Source organism: Rattus rattus, chromosome 14 (assembly GCF_011064425.1).
Source record: "Rattus rattus isolate New Zealand chromosome 14, Rrattus_CSIRO_v1, whole genome shotgun sequence".
Classification (NCBI taxonomy): domain Eukaryota; kingdom Metazoa; phylum Chordata; class Mammalia; order Rodentia; family Muridae; genus Rattus; species Rattus rattus.
This window is the reverse complement of record NC_046167.1, coordinates 28,104,510-28,122,393: the sequence shown is the minus strand read 5'-3', so window position 1 is coordinate 28,122,393 and position 17,884 is coordinate 28,104,510. Positions and strand designations below refer to the sequence as shown.

At 41.4% G+C, this 17,884-nt stretch overlaps 1 pseudogene; it reads right to left on the bottom strand.

The window, feature by feature from the left end:
* Positions 1-7,752: 7,752 nt before the first annotated feature.
* LOC116884104 lies at positions 7,753-7,891 on the bottom strand (annotated as a pseudogene).
* Positions 7,892-17,884: the final 9,993 nt, after the last annotated feature.

Sequence of the window (17,884 nt, the reverse complement as noted above, 5' to 3'; positions counted from 1 at the left end):
CATATAAAACAAAACAGGCCTTAACAGACACAAGAAGATTGAAATAATACCTTGCATCCTATCAGATCACCACAAACTAAGGCTGATCTCCAATAACAACAAAAACAACAGAAAGCCCATGTACACATGGGAGGTGAACAGTGCTCTCTACTCAATGATAATTGGTCAAGGAAGAAATAAAGAGAGAAATTAAAGACATTTTAGGATTTAATGAAAATGAAGGCACAACATACCAAGACTTATGGGAAAGAATGAAAGCAGTGCTAAAGGAAAACTCATAGCTCTGAGCACCTCCAAAACAAACTGGAGAGAGCATACACTAGCAGCTTGACAGCACACCTGAAAGCTCTAGAAAAAGAAGCAAATGCACCCAAGAGGAGTAGAGGTCAGGAAATAATCAAACTCAGGGCTGAAATCAACCAAGTAGAAACAGAAAGAACTATACAAAGAATCAACAAAACCAAGTTTGGTTCTTTGAGAAAATCAACCAGATGGATAAACCCTTAGCCGGACAAACTAGAGAGTATAGAGACAGTATCCAAATTAACAAAATTAGAAATGAAAAGGGAGACATAACAACGGAAACTGAGGAAATCAAAAAAAAATTATCAGATCCTACTTAAAAAAAAAAAAAAGCCTATACTCTGTTGGGTCTGTGCCTGGAACTGAACTGAACCAGTCACACAGCTCCCTGCACCCAAATCCCTTGAGGGAAAGAGTCGGAACCTCAGAAGTGTGGATACTTCTGAGAACTCAGAGGAAACTACTCTCTGCCCATATTCCTGACCCAAGAGAAAACTGCCTAGTGCCATCTGTGCCTTCTGGGCACAGGGTCCTAGGAGCAGTCAGGGGCAGGACCCTTTGGGTTTCTGCTTGTCCCACTGAGAGCTGAAAGACAGTCACTAGTAGCATCTAAACACCTCAGAGCAGAGGTAAGACCAACTTTTCTGCTCCAAGTCACCTGCCTGGTGGACGTAAGACACGCAAAGGCAGAAATCCTCTGGGACAGGGCACTTTTGGTTTCTGGCTGTGTCCGGAAATGATGTGATCCAATTCAACTGCTCCCTGCTCTCAAATGCTTTGGGGATAGAACTGAACACCCAGAAGTGCAGACAATTCTGACACTGCAGGACAGATTGCCACTTCTGTCTACCTTTTACCCCATCCCTGGCCCAAAAGGAAACTGCATAGTGCCTCTGAATACAGGAATATAGGAGCAGTGAGCAGCAGGAACCTGCTGGTTCTGGCCTGCTCCTGGAATTGAACTGAACCGGTCACACAGCTCCCTGCACCCAAATCCTGTGGAGGAGAGAGCTGGAACCTCAGAAGTGCAGATACTCTTGGGAACTCAGAGGAGATTACTCTCTGCCCACATTCCCGACCCAACAGGAAATCACCTAGTGCCATCTGTGCCCCTTGGGCACAGGGACCTAGGAGCAGTCAGGGGCAGGACCCTTCGAGTTTCTGTCTGTGCCAAGAGCTGAAAGACAGTTGCAAGTGGAGCCTACACACCTGAGAGCAGAGCTCTCTGTTCCTAGATCAGGCTGAAAGAAAACAGGTCCACAGGAGTGCTACACAGGCCTACAGGAGGGTCAAGCAACTGTCAGCAACAGCAAGACAAGCTAACACCAGAGACAACCTGATGGCAAGAGGCAAGCGCAGGAACCTAAGCAACAGAAACCAAGACTACTTGGCATCATCACAGCCCAGTTCTCCCATCAAAGCAAATACTGGATATCCAAACACACTAGAAAAGCAAGATTTAGATATAAAATCACATTTTATGATGATGATGATGGAGGACTTTAAGAAGAACATAAATAACTCTCTGATATACAGGACAACACAAGTAAACAAGAAGAAGCCGTTAAAGAGGAAATATAAAAATCTCTTACAGAATTAGAGGAAAACACAACCAAACAGATGAAGGAATTAAACAAAACCATCCAGGATTTAAAATGGAAATAGAAACAATAAATTAGAAAGGGAGACAACCTTGGAGATAGAAAACCTAGGGAAGAAATCAGGAGTCATAGACGCAAGCATCACCAACAGAATGTTGTATCACTATTTGGAGATGATTTAGTAGTATACTTAAGTGACTTCGAAAATTCCACCAGAAATCTCCTACAACTGATAAATAACTTTAGTAAAGTAGCTGAATATAAAATTAACTCAAATAAATCAGTAGCCTTCCTCTACTCAAAAGATAAACAGGCAGAGAAAGAAATAAGGGAAACAACACCCTTCACAATAGTCACAAATAATATAAACTACCTTGGTATGACTCTAACCAATCAAGTGAAAGATCTGTATGACAAAACATTCAAATCCCTGAATAAAGAAATGGAAGAAGATCTTAGATAAAAGAAAGACCTTCTACGCTCATGGATTGGCAGGATTAAAATTGTAAAAATAGCCATCTTACCAAAAGCAATCTACAGATTCAACGCAATCCCCATCAAAATTCCAATTCAAATCTTCACAGAGTTAGAAAAAGCAATTTGTTTATTCTGTTGGAATAACAACAACAACAACAACAACAACAACAAAACACAGGATACCAAAACTTTTCTTAACAATAAAAATTATTCTGGGGGAATCACCATCTCTGACATCAAGCTATATTACTGACCAATGGTGGTAAAGATTGTATGGTATTGGTGTAGAGGTAGGCGGGGAGATAAGAGGAATAGAATTGAAGATCCAGAAATAAACCCACACACTTATGGTCACTTGATCTTTGACAAAGAAGCTAAAACCATCTAGTGGAAAAAAAGAGCATTTTCAACAAATGCTGCTGGTTCAACTGGAGGTCAGCATGTAGAAGAATGCAAATCAACCTATTTTTATCACCCTGTACAAAGTTTAAATCCAAGTGGATCAAGAACCTTTACATCAAACCAGATACATTTAATAATAGAAGAAAAATTGTGGAAGAGTCTTGAACACATAGGCACTGGGGAAATTTTCCTAAACAAAACACCAATGGTTTATGCTCTAAGATCAAGAATCAACAAATGGGATCTCATAAAACTACAAAGCTTCTGTAAGACAAAGGACACTGTTGTTAGGATAAAACGGCAACCAACAGATTGGGAAAAGATCTTTACCAATCCTTCAACTGATAGAGGGCTTATAGCCAAAATATACAAAGAACTCAAGAAGTTAGACTGCAGGGAGACAAATAACCCTATTAAAAAATGGGGTTCAGAGCTAAACAAAGAATTCACAACTGAGGAATATCAAATGGCTGAGAAGCACCTAAAGAAATGTTCAACACCTTTAGTCATAAGAGAAATGCAAATCAAAACACACTGAGATTCCACCTTACACCAGTCAGAATGGTTAAGATAAAAAAACTCTGGCGACAGCAGATGCTGGCAAGAATGTAGAGAAAGAGGAACACTCCTCCGTTGTTGGTGGGATTGCAGACTGGTACAACCATTCTGGAAAACAGTCTGGAGGTTCCTCAGACAATTGGACATTGCACTACCTGAGGACCCAGCTATAGCTCTCTTCAGCATATACCCAAAAGATGCCCCAACATACAACAAAGACATGTGCTCCACTATGTTCATAACAGCCTCATTTATAATAGCCAGAAGCTGGAAAGATCCCAAATGCCCTTCAACAGCAGAATGAATATAGAAAATGTGGTACATCTAAACAATGGAGTACTACTCAGCTATCAAAAACAATGACTTCATGGAATTCATAGGCAAATGGATGGAAAATATAAAATATATGATTCAAGCATGAAAGGGGCCTCTGGAAGTGAAATGAAGCTGAATCCTATATTCAAGGATATTAAATTGAAATAAAGAAGTTGGGACAACATCCCACCTAGCTAAGTTTATGTCCAGGCGTGGTAATACAAGTCTTTAATCCCAGGAGGCAAAGACAAGCAGATCTCTGAGTTCAAGGACAGCATAGAGCACTTTCTAGGTGAAGAAAAACTTAAATCCAGGCTTGTTGGACCACACCTTTAATCCCATTGCTTGGGAGACAGGCATGCAGATCTATGAGTTCCAAGTCAATCTACAGAGCAAGTTCCAGAGCAATCAAGCTTAGGCAGTGAGTGAATTGGAAAACAGACAACTGGTGATAAAACAAGGGGGCCATATTCTAGCACCAGCAAAGCAGAAGCTTTAGCCATGTGGCTCTGTCTTTCTAGAATAGAAGGGATTACTGATGTGAGGTCCGAATTGGATCTCTTTCGGGACTTCTTGAATGAGACTCACAGAGGTGGTGATTGATGTAAAAGCAAGAGGAATTTAATCATTCCAACATGTTGGGGCCATCCCACTTCAAGAGAGTGATGACCTTGAGCAGACTCTAAGAAGGAGTTATATACCTGCAAACAATTGGGGCAGAATTCAAACAATTGGGGCATAATTTGAACAATGGTAACTAGGCAGGGTACTATTGGTGGGGCAAAGTAACCTTCAAACTGACTTGTGGTCAGTAGACCATCTGGGATTTTCCAAGTGGGGGTTAGTTGGGGAGTCAAGGAAGGGAATTGGTTGGGGAGTCACAGGTAGCTTTGTTCAATAGTTTGGCTTGCAGCTGTTCCAGGAACTAAACTATCTCTACTCTTTCTAGAAGGGAGGGAGGGGTCTTTGTGCTCAGAGGTTTGTGGTGGAGTTTTCCCACTGGCTTTAGATTAACCCCAACTCTGACTCTTTCTCTGGGGCAATTAATGCTGGTTGGCTGGAGCTAAGAAATAAATGGTGATTAAGAAGAGACCAGCAGGGGTTGGGGATTTGGCTCAGTGGTAGAGCGCTTGCCTAGCAACCACAAGGCCCTGGGTTCGGTCCCCAGCTCCGGAAAAAATAAAAAATAAAAAAAATAAAAAGAAGAGACCAGCATCACTGAGGTGAAATCTGGGAAGTATTTTTTGAGAGCACAAAGAAGCTGTGTTCCAGAGGTAGCCAAGGTTGTACCTCCTGCAGCAGCTGTACTTGGTAATGTGTAAGAGTCACCCAGGTGGTATTGGTTTTGAAGGCATGAAGGCATCACAAAGAATAGCTGAGTCTTGGTACTGTGAGAGGTCATGAAAGGGCATTAGTGAAAGTGCAGCCTTAGTTGCAATTGTTGGCCCAGGACCAAAGGAGTCATACAAAGTATTCCAGGCTTAGAACCATGAAGAGATCCTATAAGAGGCTATTGGTAAAGCCTAGTTTCAGTAGAAGACTCCAGTGTATTGGAGATGCCAGTACCATGGAAACATCGCCAAGAACAGCAGCAGCAGCAGTGGAGTGGATCAACATGAGCTTAGAGTTCTACAGTGGGCAGAGCTAGAGAAGTGATGCCAACCCTTAGGAGGATCCCAGAAGATCATGTGTGGACCCAGGCACTGAAGAAGCTGTAACACTGAAGTTGGAAACCTTAAGATGGTTAAAATGCTAGAGCTGTGGGATATGTGCTGAGGAAAGCTCCTAACAGGGAATGGAACCAGGCCAGGAGAAAGAAGTTTGTTGCAGTCAACAAAGATGAAAAAGGAGTGGAAATCTTAGCCATGGAGATGCAGAGTTGGAGTTTGCCCAGCTGGTTTCCTGTCTTTCTTTTGGAATTACAGTTGGAAGATTAGATGAATCTCAGAAGAGACTGAACTTTGGACTTTTAACATTGTTGAGATTGCTATAGACTATGGGGACTTTAGAAGTTGAACAATGCTCTCCTCAGAGCTTAGCACTGCTTTCATTTTGTCCCATAAATTTGGGTACCTTGTGCCTTCATTTTCATTAAATTCTAAAATGTCTTTAATTTCTTTCTTTATTTCTTCCTTGACCAGGTTATCATTGAGTAGAGTGTTGTTCAACTTCCATGTATAAGTGGGCTTTCTGTTGTTTTAGTTGTTATTGAAGACCAGCCCTAGTCCACGGTGATCTCATAGGATGCAAGGAACTATTTCAGTACTCTTATATCTGTTGATGCCTTTTTTGACCAATTGTATGGCCAATTTTGGAGAAGGTACCATGAGGTGCTGAGAAGTAGGCATATTCTTTTGTTTTAGGATGAAATGTCTCTCTCTCTCTCTCTCTCTCTCTCTCTATATATATATATATATATATATATATATATATATATATATATATAATCGGTTAAATCCATTTGGTTCATTTGGTTCACAACTTTTGTTAGTTTCTCTATGTCTCTGTTTAATTTCTGTTTCCATGATCTGTCCATTGATGAGAGTGAGGTGTTGAAATCTCCCACTATTATTGTGTGATGTGCAATGTGTGCTTTGAGCTTTAGTAAAGTTTCTTTTATGAATGTGGGTGCCCTTGCATTTGGAGCATAGATGTTCAGGATTGAGAGTTTATCTTTGCAGATTTTTCCTTTGATGAATATGAATTTTCCTGCCTTATCTTTTTTGTTAACTCTTTGTTGAAAGTTGATTTTATTTGATAGTATAATGGCACACTGGATGTCAAAAGAAGGCAACTCAAGCTACAGACTGGAATCAGTTATCTGCAAAAGTGACCTCAGAAGCTCGGGATATGGCTCAGAACATTCACTGTGCAAGCATTAAGGACATGAGTTCAAACCCACAGAACACATATGGCCCCAGAGCCGTAGGGATGAACACAAAGGTTCTTCAAGCTCAGTGGTTGCCAGCCTAGCTTCAGCTTTAGTGAAAGATGTTTTCTCAGGGGGAAAAGGTGGATCACGACAGAAGAGGACAACTGATAGTCTCCTCTGGCCCCTGTGCTTGTGCACTTTCTGGTGTGTGTGCACCCCCACACATGTGTGCATATAGCCCCACCTATACAGAGAGACATTTCAGATAAATATCAGGGTCCAGTAACATAGTAGAAGTTTTCACAGAAAGACAGAGGATTTTCTCTTTCTCTGGAACATGCTATAAATTTTACATGTTATCTTGGCCCAAATGGTGAGGGTTCATCTAAGGCACTTTTGGAGCTCTAAAGGGCCTTTCGGGCTGCAGGTTTAACTAAAGAATGCCAATCCTTTTGATTACGATATCATATACAGATGGGAAATGTGGACTGTTTGAAAAAATTAGGAGGTGAGGCTGTGTTGGAGGAGGTGTATACCTGGGGATGGGCTTTGAGATCTCAAAAACCCATATCAGTCTAAATCCAACCCCACCCCCTCTCTTTGTCTCTGCCTGCAACTTACAGATCAAATGTGAGCTCTTAGCTACTGCTTTAGCACCCTGCCTGCCTGCCTGCCACCTTTCTTCCTACCATGAAGTTCATGGACTAACCCTCTGAAACTGTAAGCAAGCCCTCAATTAAATACTTCCTTCTAGAAGTTGCCTTGGTCATGCTGTCTCTGCACAGTAATAGAGCAGTAACTGAGATCGTACCTAATACTTTTTTAACCAAAGTGCATAAAACCTCATGAATGGAAAAATGATGGTCAGCTAGAATCACTTCCCGTAGACATTATTTGTGAAATCTGAGGATTGCCAAGTTTGTGCCTTTGTTTTTCAAAACTTCTTCAGTAATATGTGACGAAAGGAAGCAAGCACAGAAGTGTATCCAATTTCTGATGATGATCAGAAAAGGACACCAGGCTTCCCAGCACCTCCATCAGAAAATGGTTTCTGTGAATCATCAGCAAGGTCCTGGCCTGCTTCTGGTGGGTGAGGAATGTGAATATCTGTTTTAACAACTGGGCATGTGCATTCACCACAGGTGGAGATCATCAAGGAGGTAGGCTGACCATGCTGGACAAGACTACGTATTTGTATAAACAATGACTGCTTTGTGTCATCAATTTTGGAGAACACGCCTTTGACCATCCATTCTAAGAGCGTTCATGTGCGATCTCATTATCTTTTTGTATACTTTATTAAAGATGACTTATTGAGATGATTTTACTACACTTGATCTTAGCCAAAAGGCCGAGAAGCGATGAGAGATGATTTTACTAAGCAAATATCTTAAGTTGGAAAACCGATGCCTCATCCTTACATTATTAAATCACAAAGCTTCCAAAACTAGAAAAGATAAATAAATAAATAAATAAATAAATAAATAAAGAGCTGCGCATTCAGCTAAAAAAATAAAAATAAATCTCAAATACAATTCCCTCTTTGAACATCTTCCTCTTTTCTCAAGAAAGAAATGGACATTCCTCTTGGGTCCCTGTTGCTTTCTCATTACCCCCCCTCTGGCTGTATTATATGTATTATAGTTCTCAGTTCGCATGCCTGTGATGGAAGCATGCAATTAATAGTCACAATTTCATTGTAATGAAATGGAACTTTCATGCTACTCGTAATAACACTTACCTCTGCTGGAGATGCAGAGTGCTCGTTAGGAATGTGCCGGACCCTGGATTCTTCCCAGCACAAGACGAAAGCAGGCCAAACAAGCAGCAAGAGCGGCAACAGCTGAATGCCACTCATGACTGGCTCCAGATCCACAGAATCTACACACATAAGGAGACGCATAGAGTGGTTATTTTACCTGTGTTTCTGAGTAGGAGTTTGTTGTAAATAACAATATGTCAAGTTTTAAGACTCTATTCATGTTTCTGTCAATTCCCGTATTATTTGCGGTTTCCATTGTTGCAATGAAACACCATGACCAGGAAGCAAGTTGGGAAAGAACAGATTTATTTGGCCTATACTTCCACATTGCTGTTCACCACCAAAGGAAATCAGGACAGGAACTCAAACAAGGCAGGAAGCTGACAGAGCCATGGAGGGGTGCTGCTTACTGGCTTGCTTCCCATGGCTTGCTCAGCTTGCTTTCTTATAGAACCCAGGACAATCAGCCCAGGGATGGCCCCACCCACAATGGATTGGGTCTTCCCCACGTTGATCACTAATTAGGAAAGTGACTTACAGCCAGACCTTATGGAAGCATTTTCTCAACTGAGCTTACTTCTTTCAGATAACTCTACCTTTTGTCAAGTTGACATTAGACTAGCCAGTACGTCATCTCTTTTATATAATCTGTGTTTTGGGGTGAGTTCAGTGGCAGCCTAAGTTGGGACATGAAGTGTGAGGTATAGTGTGACCCTCCAATTCTCACTGGACTTTTAGGAGAAGAGCATTCCCACCTGACCTTGGGCATCTTGGGTTGCCATCACTTGCTGGTTAACGTCATTAGCGACACGGCCTCTATCAACATTACTGTGTCTGCTCATTCTTTGTTTTGCTTGTTTTTGACATAGCTTTATGCACCCAGGGCTGACTGGAATTTGGATGTATCTGAGGATGATTTTCACCTGGTAATCCTCCAGGCTCTATTGCTTAGTCCCGATTCCAGATGTGTGACAGCATATGTTGTCTTTGCAGATTGGGACACCAAATGCAGATAAACACTACGGAAGCTGAGCTATATCCCCCAGCCAGTCAACTCATTCTGTACCTCTACCCAAGCAGCCTGGCTCTGCACCTCTACGTCACCCTTGCAGCATTCACTCTTCCACTGTCTCCTCCTTTCTTTATCCACTGTGAGGATGTTGGACTAAGGTTCACCTACTGAGGCAATGCAGGAGCTCTCCATCTGCCACTGCCTCAGCAGCCCCAGGCTGGGTTCACTGACAGAATGCAGAGTTCAGACTCTTCCCTGAGGTTCTCCTATATCTCTTGAGAGACTACCATTGTTCCTTCCAGGTTGGTTATAGAAGAAGGGCAGATTGAATCTGCAGGATAGGAAGGTGCTTCTGCTTCCCCAACTTCCTGAAACTTCCTTTAACCTCTTCAAGTTCATCCCACCAAATTTAGGAGGAAATGTTACTTCCTACACTCTCTGAGCTAGGTTTTAAGAAAACAAAAAAAGTCTATGTTCCCCTTTTCGAGGTTCAGAATCTGTGGCTTTCTAAAGTGTAGATTTCCTTTCTCCACCAGGCCTTGAAAATGAAAAGCGCATGGCTTTCAGAGCATGCCTTAGCTAAGGAGTTAACATTTTTTATTTTGAAACTCAAAGCCGAATGACAATGCTATGTGCTAAGCTGTGCCTGTCCTTCCTCCCGGAACCGTGCATAACAGAAAGCCACCGCTCCTTCTTTATTGACAGGAAAATAATAAAGTGAAAGAATAGAAAAGCACGACTTAATAGCAAAACTGTCCCCTTAAGTGCTTGTCCCCCCCGCCCCCATAGGACTCTAAGCTTTCAGATGGCAAGATCACATATATAAACTGGAAAACATGCAGACCAGAGAATACGAGACATAGAACTGTGATAAAGTGAGTATCAGAGCTCTGAGAAGCCCATATCTCATTCCACGGAGCTTCTGCCTGTGCCCTCTACGAGAGAGGCTGACAATCTTGAACACTCAATTTCCTAGTTTCCTTCCTGTAGCGGTGAATTAGTTAAATCACTCTATGTTCCCAGCGGGTCGCACTTCCAGCCACCCACCAGAGGCCTCCACTTTCCCACCCCAAGACAGTTATTTTGATATCCCTTGGCTAGCTCAATGGCTGGCCACATCTAATCCCCCTGAGGCTAGCATATATTTCAGTCCATACGCCTGACTTTACACCTTCCAATTCTATGTTTTATCTTTACCTTCTGGGCAGCTTCCCCAAAGGGCCACTTTTGCCTTCCACCTACATTTTAGATGATTTTTCTTCTGTAGCTCCTAAACCCAATTCCTCTGCCTCTGAGTCTAGGCAGATCTGCCTCTTTCTCTCTCTCATATCTGTCCCAAACCCTGGATTCCTAAAAGTCCCGCCTCTATCTGTCCTGCCCAGCAATTGGCTGCTGGGATCTTTTACCAATTGGAACCAATTGGGGGCAGGGTCCCTCAGTGTCTGCAGACACTCGTGTAAGCAGTGTTGGGGACCAAACTTATCATTAAAACACAAGCAGCATTAGGTCAAACCCACTTCACCTTCGTAGTACGGGGTCAGTGGCAAGATTCTACCAATGAAACAAATGTCTACATGTTAGGAGGAATCTAAGCAGGTTCTTACATTCTGAATGAAAGAGAGAGACGGAAGTAGCTTGTAAAGACCTCCTCCTTTTGACTCACAGTCACAATAGGGGAATTCCCCAACTCATTAGAGTAAGGATATTTGTGATGAGAAGGACCAAGTCCTCTCTCTATAGGAAAAGATTTCAAAGAACAATGTCATGTTCCTGGAGCACTGGAGGAACTGGGACATTCACCAAAGCCATGAAGGATGTAAAAGTGGTTATTCAATTTAATTTCTATTCAGTTCCTCCACGAAAGCCACAGAGAAAAAACAGTTCTTGAAAAGGATAATATATACACTATAATATTATGTATAAATTACTATGATAATATAATATAGTATAATATTTAACATATATAAAGGTTAATTAGGAAGAAACTTTAATACAGCTGGTCTTTTTGATAATATCTCGTTATTGTAGCAAAATGTCACAGTAACAGATACCTACGATGCTGTCATATTTAGCAAACATTGCCTGTCCTGACTCAAATAACGAAGAAATCCAGAGGCAATATGCTTATTGCCTGACAGGGACAGCAGGACATTTATTATTTGTTCCCTGTCACATGCAAGGATAATTTTTGGAAATTTGATATTCTTACCATCTATCTTGTACATCATTTTCTATGACATTTGTGTGGATGAACCAGGATTAGAAAATTCCATGGATTCCCAAGTAAGACATATGCCTGCTAAAGTATGGAAAGATAGCACCGTAAAAATATGGGTCTCCAGTCATGGAAAAAGAAGCACAATTCTTACTATATTATTTGTGTATTTAGGGGGTTACTTGCATGGTAGTTGGGTTTCTTTCTGTAGCCCATAGGTAGAGTGAGCTGAAAAGCTCACCTCCATATTTGAATTGGACTCATGACAAGAAAGACAGAGCTGGAAAAAGGTGACTGAGAACAAAGCTACCAGTTTTCATGTCACCCACAATTTACATTTTGAGAAACAGTTCTTCTATCACCACCAAACCCCATTTAGAAACATAATGTTTGTCTCTGGGACATGAGTAACCATGGGGACTTCGATTCCCGAGATGAAAATGATTGTTTTGTGTTTCGCTGTGTTGTGTAACTGAGGAGCCCAGAAGCTCTGCCACATGGACACATCAGACATCCCTCCAGAGTGAGTGTGTGCGGAAGGCACAAATGAGTTGCCCAAATAGCTCATTTCTCACCAGAATGCCCCGGGCTCTGATGCCACTCTCAAACACTTAGAGTGAATTTGTTGCCCAGTTTACCCATAGGAAAGGTTAGAACTTGGGTTGTGTGTGGGGTTGCTGTGATATGCTAGAGCACCTGGAAAGGCACTGGTGTCATGGTTCAGCTTTTCTCTGGGATTCAGTGTAGTCTGTGTTAGCATAGGTGTGTGGCACCAGCATTCCCAATGCCAAAACATAGTCTTCATTATTCATGGATTAACATTTGTCAAGTTAACTGTTTGATAAAATGTGCTTATAATTCTAAAATCAGTGCTGGTAGCACTTGAGGATGGGTTCAGGATGGCCAAAACCAATTTTAGGTGTCTTGTGCACACATTTCTAGCTCAGGCTAAATGGGTGATACTCCACCCTCTTGTTCTATCAAATATGCCAATAAGCAGTATTGTGTGAGCTGTGTATCCCTGTGTTTGTCGACATTTCTGTATTCTTTGTTAATTTTGCTGCTTACAGTGGTACCCACACAGAAAGCTGCCATGCTGTCTTGTTCTCAGGCACAAGAATGGTGTGCTGTGTTTGAAGTGCATGTGTCAGGTAAGCTCCAGTCAGGCATGAGTCACAATGCTGTTGGCCAAGAGGTCAATGTTAAGCTATCAACAATACAGCACATCCAGAAAAAGAAAAAAGTAATCTCTTGTTGTATACGTCAGCCTTTGGTAAAAAGAAATTGAGGTTATGATTCTCCACAGAATAGAGCCCAAAAGAAATATCTACAGTCTATCAGAAAATATAGTCTGCCTATCTGTTTATCACCTAAAGAAAAACTAAAACTAATTGACTCATGCACCTGTTTAGGAGGAGTCTAGCCCCAGGAGCACTGATGGTGTGAGATTCTAGACTCCCCAAAACCTAGGAGAGCCACTTGTGTAACTTCCATTCAAAACCAATGACAACAGAAGAGCAGGGTTTTGGTTGAAGTGCAGTGAGGCAGAGCAGGAATTCTTCCTTGTTTGGTAACTCGCTTTACCTTTACTAGGTCTAATTGGCTCAACTGGTAATGGGAAACTCCCAGGTACAACCTTATAGACACGCATAGCCAAGCATGTGGCACCCCTTTGTCCAGCCATGTTGACACGTAAATTTAAAATCACATCTAGAGTCGGGAAAATGAGGAACTCTTGCCTAGAAGTTGTTCGCTTACACATTTCAAAGGCAACAGAACATGAAGAACGTTAAACTGGCAGGTGAGGGAGGTGGCAGATGAGTATGAGCAGAAGAATTTTTAATAACCATTTATATACACACCATCACTCTGTGTGTGTGTGTGCGTGTGTGTGCGCGTGCATGTGTATCAATACGAACTCCTAACAAAGTGTCCAAGTTTGAGTCGCTTGTCAATCATTTTGATCAGGAACGTGTAAAGCATCCAGAACAAAGAAACCCGGCATCAGAGAGCAATGGAGGCTGCCGCCACGTCCATCATCCCCTTCTTTCCTATTTTGTGTATTTCTCCATTCAGACTGGGCATGCAAAGTAATGAATCCTTTTTTGTTTCCAGGCAGCGTCTCTCTATGAAGCCCCAGCTGGCCTGTAACTTGTTATGTAGACCAGGCCTGCCTCAAGCTTATAGAATCCACCTGCTTCTCAAGTGCTAGGATTAAAGATATGTGATTGTGTCTGCCCTAAGAACTGCTTCTCATTACAATGCTAAAAGGTTTCTTAGAACAGGTATTATATAGGGCTCTGAAAACACTCAGTGACATAAGTTAGCAGATCTGGTTACAAATAGATTTTTCTTCTGAGCTTTCTTAGTCTCTGGTTGTGTCTACCTCTGACCTTCCTATGGTTGGTAGAGTTCTAGGAAATTCATTCACAAGCATTCTTGCATTTCAATGCATCTGCAAGAACATGTGAGACAATGCACACTGGGCAAGAACAGGAAGACACAAAAGGAAAACAAGAAGATACAGACAAGAAGAATGCAGGAGACACAGACAAATGGGAAAAGGAAGATACAGGTAGGCAAAGGGAAACTAGGAAAATATAGACAAAGGGAAACCAGGAAGATACAGGTGAGGTGGGTTTCTGTCTATGTGCAGGTGAGGGCAGGCACTGTGACTGCGCAGAGGAAAAGGAAGGCAGAGAATTTTAGAGATGGGACAGAGAGACAGACAGACAGAAGAGGAGGGAAGATAGAGGAAGAGAAAACGATCCAGATTCCACCTGGCTTTAAATAGCCACAAGTAGCTATGAATATCTTATAAGGGATCGGTAATTACAGGACAATTTGTCTTATCTAGGTGGGCAGTTTATATCAATATCAATTGGCTCTGAGTTCATTGTGTGGACATTTTGTGAGGTGAAAATGTACTAATATAAATCTGACTGATAAATTACAAGCCTCTAGAGTTTTGATTTTACTGGGTTGGGTTACGGGACTTATGACAGCTAGCCACAGGGGGTGGGGAGTGGTTTATGACAGCTAAGCACAGGAGGTAGATGGCTGGAAATGTAAGTAGGATCCCTGAGATGGGCGGTTGCTGCATGGGGCTAACCATGGAAGCAGAGAGACTGCTGGGGTCAGAAAATAGCCAGCCCTCGCATGGGATGGTGCCTTTTTATTATTTCATGCTACAGATACAGCCAAAGGGAAGTTAAAGATTTTCTTCTATCTTACTTCTGGGTAACAATAGTAATTCACACTAATATAATTGATCAAAAGTCATGGGAACGTACTTAATTATTTTATAACAAAGAACTTGAATTACTATTTCCCAAAACAGAAAGAAAATCTCAGCAAAGTCATTCCTGTCTTTCATGCTCTTCTTTTGAAAAACCAGCAGAGGGCGAGCATGGTTATCAGTAACACCCATGGGCTGGTTTTAACTTCTGAAGTGCTTCCTAGCCACAGGCTAAATGGTAATTAGAGAACATGGAAGAATGTTCTCACACTGTAATGATCAGGTTTCTAAGCCAGTCAGCCAATTCATGACCCTCCTTAGCACTGAAGTATTCCCAAAGGCTACAGTGTTTGATCAGAAGGAAATCAAGGGAGGTCAAATTTATTTTTTCATATACACTCAGTTCAAAATAAAGGCACCAAAGACCATGGAGAAGAAGAGTGAGACTCTTGGTAAACCTCAATGTTATGACACAAATGAGAAATTTCTATTAAAATTTATAAATGAATGATTAGGGCTTCCAGGCAGTTTGGTTGACTGGTGGGCCTTTTTGGGTAAAGCCCTTCTTATACTATAGTTCAGTAGGTCAAAGATAAGTTCTATAAATCTATTCAATGGAAAATTTCAAATTATTTATTTGTTTTAGGTAGAAGCAGGCAAGTGTGTCGTTGTGTGTGATGATGGCTGGGGGAGTAAGTTCTTGCAACTTATAGAAAGCAATTGGACCATGCTTATCACAAGTCACCCTACGTGCTTGCTTATTCTCTCTTTGGTCTGTAAAAACACCAGTGTTCACCAACATGTGCATTAATGGTTGAGGAGATGCCTCAGTGAGTAAAGTGCTTGGTGGATAATTGTAAGGACCTGAATTCAGCACCCCTATGCACACACATCCATGTAAAATTCTGGACTCAAGGGCACATGCCTATAATCCCACCACTGTGGAAGGCAGATACTGAGAGGTCCTTAAAGTTCATTGGATGGCCAACCTACCTAAATCAGGCTCAATGACAGACCCTGTCTTTAAAAACAAACAAACAAAAAATGTAGAAAGCAACAGAAGAAGATGTCCTGTCTCTGCCTCTAGACTCCATGTGGATTCACACATGGACACACTCATCTGTTTGTACATATGGCATGCTTACATCATTCTCACCAAAACCCATGTGATTTAAGAACTCTCATTGTAACATTGCCTGTAATAGTTACAAATGCAAGGGGTTATTTGTAAATGAAACTATATTATACTTAAGAGGTCCCAAAAAATTCTTCCAGAAAACATCTGGTAGCAATCAATAATTTCAGCAATGTGGCAGGAATCAAGTTTCAAAAAGCAGTAGCTTTTGTACACTCAAGCAGACATACAGAGAAAGGGATTATGGGTACAGTCCATGATCAGTGGAACATGAACAAGAACAATGCTCAAGGGATTGTCATTCCAAATCCTGTGTTATATTACAGAATCATAGTAATAAAACACAATATGGCACCAGCACAACCATAGATGTGTAGACTTTTGGAATAAAACAGGAAACACAAACATGAGTACATGGAATTACAGCTGTCTAATTCAACAAAGATGCCAAAACACATATCCTGGAGGAAAGACATCATCGTCATCTAATGGTGCTGAGAAAACAGGATGTACACAAGCAAAAGACATTGGTCCCATATCTATCACTTTGCACAAAAATTAACCCCAAATGTGTGAATCTGAATGGGGAACCTGAAACCTGAAACTAAAGTAGGAAAACAGATGTACCCTACAGGATACAGGAAAACAGGACACAGGAAAATAAACAGCATCCTATGAGATACAGGTGTAGGAAAGGACTTTCTGAATAGGACTCCACTTGCCCAGGAATTGGGCCAAAAATTGACAAGTGGGACCTCACAAACTAAGAGGTTTCTGTACAGCTACAGAAATATTCCATGGAGTGAAGGAAAAGCCCACAGAACAGGAGATGATCATTGCAAACTCTATCAGACAGAGGATAACAGACAACACAAAGCACTCAAAAAACCAAACCACCCATTCAAAATGAATGCTCTTGGTATCTGAACAGTGAGTTTTCAAAAGAAGAAATAACATGATTAAAAAATGTTTTCAGAAAAATAGTTGCTTTTCCTTGCTGTTGGGGAAATGCAAACCAAAACACTTGAGATTTCCTCTTCCCTGAGTCAGAATGGCAAAGACCCAACAAAACAAGTGACAGCCAGTGCTCGAAAGGATGTGGAGCAAAGGGAGCCCTCATGCACTGTTGGGATTTCAAGCTAGCCTAGCCACTCTGTAAATCACTGTGGAGAACCCTCAAAATGACACCATCTATACCACTCCTCAGCATATGCCCAAAGGACTTGACCTTCTCCTCATAGACACTTGTTTGTGACTCTATTTACAACAGCTACAACATCACAAAACCTAAGTGCTCTTCATCTGGTGAAGGAGTGATTAAAAATGTGGCACATACACACTGTGGGATTCTGTTCAACTCTAAGGAAAAGTGAAATCATCATCATTGCAGGTAAATTCATGGAACGGAAAAAAAATCATACTGAGTAAGGCAAGCCAGACCCAGAAGGACAAATGCTACTGTTATCAGTCATCTGAAGTTTCTAACTCTGAATCCAGATGTAAGTACCATAATCTAGAGTAATTTCAGAAACAAGGAAGGAAAAAAAGGACTATTCTACAGAGCAAAGCCAAGTCAACCTGAGCTACACAGAGAAACCCTGTCTCAATTAATAATAATAAAGGAGAGAAAAACAATAGAGAGGAAAAGTTTGCAGGGCACAAGTGACATAAAGTGGGTAATTGGAAAATGAGACCTAACTTAGTGAGGGGGAGGAATATAGGTACAGGAGAAGGAGGGAAGAGGGTCAAAGAGCAACTACATCTGAGAAAGTCATAATGAATCATATTATGATGTATCTACCCAATATTACATATATTACACAAAATTCTGTGTATACATATAGAGTTTAAATTTTTTTTCCCATGGACTATCTAACCAAAACCCTAATACCAAACATAAAAAGCACCCATTTGAATTGAAGGTCAGGGCTGTCCAAGAGATGGCCAAAACAGTATAGTTTATTGGTGTTTATTAGTTTATTGGCTGCACCACC